Here is a 3819-nt window from a genome sequence, read left to right on the forward strand (position 1 = left end):
CAGAGATAGAGGCAGAGATTGAGAGACAGACAGTGGGGGAGACAGAAAGATACTGAGAGATATAGACATAAGGACAAAAAATAGAGATAGATAGATAGAAACAGAGGAACAAAGAGGCAGAGGAGAGAGAGAGAAAAGAAGGAAAGAAGAGAGGGAGAGAGAAGAGAGAGAAAGACACAGGGAGAGAAGAAAGAAAAAAAAGAACGAGAGGAGAGAAAAGTGGGGGAGAAAGAGAGAAGAGGGGAGGGGAGAGAAGGGGGGACAATTTTGTATGCTTAGGTATGCTTCAAATACTTCAAGAATCTGTTTGTGATTTTATCAGGGTGGTTACTCCCTTCACTGAAATAGATCATTATCCCACTGTACTAAAATAGGAGGTCCAAAGAAAAGATTCATGGAGATGGAAGATCGAAAGGCATGGAGAGAAGGCAGAGCTGCTCAACTCTTATTTTGTTTCTGTTTTTCTCTGGTGAGGAGAATGATCTTTGGATTGGAAAGAACAGAATGAGATGACTGACGGGGAATTGATACCCCAGGTAAGTGAGGAGATAACCAAAGGGCAGCTCGAGGCCCTTGATAGAAGGGCCAGGTGCACGGTCTCCCAAGGCTGAGGGAAAATTGGCTCGTGATTGTCGAGCCCCACTGGACCAAAGTCACGGTGAGTGGGAGAGTTACTGCAGGACTGGAGAATGGCAAAAAATTCTCTTAGTATATTGGTAACAAAAAATCCTAATGTCATCCTCAGCTTTGTCTTAATTTTCAAAGGGGGAAAAAGAATGGAGCCTGCCAAGCCTTGACTTTGCATCCTGGAAAGTTGACAAATGCATTATTAAAGAGATGGGTGGTGAACATTTAGAGAGGAAGCAGCCTTCTGGCCCAGCTTTGGTTCTTTGGCTCCTCTCACAGATCCAGGTCACACTTTTGTCTTTATTCCCTGTGACCCGCCTTTGTTTCCCTACTATGTGCCTTCTCGAAATCCAAGTTGATTATAGAAGAATCATTGTTGTTGTTACAGTTTAGTTGTTTCAATCATGTTCGACTCTTCATGACCCCACTTAGGGTTTTCTTGGCAGAGATTCTCATTCCCTTCTACTAGTTTTACAGATAAGGAAACTGAGGTAAATAGGGTGAAGTGACTTGCCCAGAATCACACAGCTAGTAAGTGACTGAAGTTGGATTTTTACTCAGGAAGAGGAGTCTTCCTGACTTCAGGTCTGGTGCTCTACCCACTGTGCCACCTAGCTCTCCTAAGAACACAGAATTTCAGGGGTGTAAGGGATCCTCAAAGTTATCTAGTTCCATCTACACCTAAGAGACAATTACCTATACAGCACCTCTTACAGGTGGTCATCCAGTCTCTGATTAAAGAGATCCACTGAAGAGGAGCCTATTCCATTTTTTTGACAGCTCTAACGACATCAGTGCTAAATTTATCTCTTGACTATTTCTCCCCATTTCTCCTGGCTCAGTCCTTAGTTGCCAAATAGAACAAATCTAGTCTCTCTTCCTTTTCAACTATTTTAAGACAGTTATCGTACTCCTCCCTGAGTCTTCACTCCCTTCCCATATGTTGTGGACTTGGGTAATTTAAGGTTGCCCTTTCCCCAAATGGCAGATCTATGGGACATGTGTTCCTCAGCACCTCCCAAAAGGACCTCATATGCCCTCTACTCCCCTCACCAACGACCTCTTTGCCCCAGTATATCAACATTGTTCTCTCTAGACAATTCTCTTTTTTTTCCTTCCCTAGGAATGCATTTTGTTGACCCTTCAGTAGATCACTGAGAATTTTCTGGGATGACTTCCCATGTGGACTTTTAAGTCACAAGGTTCATAGGACCTACTGTCACTAGACAATCAGCAGAACAATAAATCAAGCTCTGATTTGCAGTGTTTGCTGATTTCCTAGGTGAAAATGCTTAAATTAAGAATTTAACAATTGTCTCCAGTGAGCATGTTCAAGCTGGTTTTGACACACCCTTGGATCTGTAAGGTTCCTTGAAATCCTGTGTAATGTGGTCCTGTGAGTCTAAATAGAGACACAGAGAAGTAATAATTCATACCCTTCTAGCTGTGGTGGTTTGTAAGTGGGCAATCATCTCTGCATACCTTTCTAGTATATGCTGGCCCCTAATTAGTATTGGTAAATGAAGCATATATAAAACATTGAATATTCATAAACATTAATGGAACACTAACAATCAGGTGTCTTTCCTTCCTGACACCATTGCAGACATAGACATGAAAGTAGTCTGTTACAAGGCAGCTGTTTTGAGGTTGTTGGGGTCATTAAAAATAGATTCTGCTTAAATTTTCTTGTTTCACCTAGGTGCTGCAGTGGATGGTGCATCAGGAAGACTCACCCTCATGAGATCAAATCCAGCCTTACACACATACTAACTGTGTGACCCTGGGCAAGTCACTTTACCCTGTTTGCCTCAGTTTCCTCATCTGTAAAATGAGCAGGAGAAGGAAATGGCAAACCGCTCCAGTATCTTTGCCAAGAAAACCCCAAATGAGATCACATGAAGAGTTAGACAAAGACTGGTAGGTAGAATAAAACTCCCAATTTCTCTTTTTATGGAAAATTTTCTCTCCTTCATAAAAGCATCATTCTCCTCTTTCTCCTTTCCTCACTCCCTGTAAGACCACAGCATTTAATAGAAGTGAGATCTCTCTGTAGTTTGAATCCATCAACGTGTGTAAACTAATTCCCACTGTTTTCAAAGTTGGTTTTAAGATCTTACTTTGGAGTAGAAGGATTAAGACCTATATCTACTTTCTAAACTTCTCCAAAGCTGCCTTCTACTTATTACCCCTTGCCAAAGGCGATGATCCATGAAATTGAACTTTTAAAGTCGGTAGCAGCAGTTTAATAGAAAATGTGATTTCCAAATTCTGCAGTGAATTCATAAAGAGGTGAGAGAAAGCAATGTTGGTCATGGTTGGTCAAAGCACCAGTGGGTGTATATCAAAGAGCCCTACCCAAAGTTTAGGAAGTTAAATACAGTACAATATGGTGGAAAGGACGGAACGCTCCAGATCTGAGGCACCAGGATTTGGACTTCACTTCTGATGCTCAGACAGCTGGCCTCAGACACTCGCTAGTCGTGCAGCCTTCATCAAGTCACTAAATCCTGTGTGCCTCAGTTTCCTCATCTGTAGATTGAGGATAACATCACCTAGGATTTCTGTGAGGATCAAATAAGATGATATTTATAAGGCTCTTAGCATGGTCTGGCACATAGTAGGCATGTAATAAATGCTTATTCCATTCCTTTAGGAGTAGGGTGAACATGAACATGAACTAATAACTTCACCACTAAAAGTCTCATTTTCCTCATCTACAAAATCAGGAGAATATGGGCAGTCCCTGTCCTACCAAGGCATTGTCAGGATCATATTATCTCTTACATTAAAGTGTTTTGTAAGTCTTAGAGAACTCTAAACTCCATTCTACTATTCTATGAAATTATTTTCTCAATCAATGGTCAGTAAAACATCTGAGTCAGAATTTATAAGAAAGCATTTTCCAGTTCAAAGGGGAGTCCAAGGTTTTCCTCAACTTGTCTTAGACTCTCCCAGAATCTTGGATGGTTTCCTCACTAGAGGTCCCTTCCTTGAGGTTATATTGGTACTTTTATTCCCCCCCCAAACCCAAATAGCTCCCTAAGGTGACATGTAGTTCTAATTCTTTTAGAATTAAGTAGGATTGTCTAGAATAAAATTCCATACATATGAATTTATGAGAAGCTGTCCCTGGGCCCAATGGCAAGGCTAGAGCAATTCACCAATAGCTGTCTTTTTTTTTTTTTTTTT

The 3819-nt window shown here is 41.1% G+C and overlaps 1 long non-coding RNA gene across 1 annotated transcript in view; it reads left to right on the top strand.

Moving 5' to 3' along the window:
* The first annotated feature begins 378 nt into the window (after nucleotides 1–378).
* LOC138157850 (uncharacterized) overlaps nucleotides 379–3819 on the top strand; it is a 6532-nt gene continuing 3091 nt past the window's right edge. Inside the window, exons 1-2 of the long non-coding RNA XR_011167479.1 lie at nucleotides 379–536; nucleotides 2330–2547. This is a non-coding gene — a long non-coding RNA (uncharacterized lncRNA). The remainder of the gene's footprint in view (nucleotides 537–2329; nucleotides 2548–3819) is intronic.

Source organism: Petaurus breviceps, unplaced genomic scaffold (assembly GCF_028583685.1).
Source record: "Petaurus breviceps papuanus isolate PSGF00001 unplaced genomic scaffold, PetGlider_PUasm1.0 173, whole genome shotgun sequence".
NCBI lineage: Eukaryota > Metazoa > Chordata > Mammalia > Diprotodontia > Petauridae > Petaurus > Petaurus breviceps.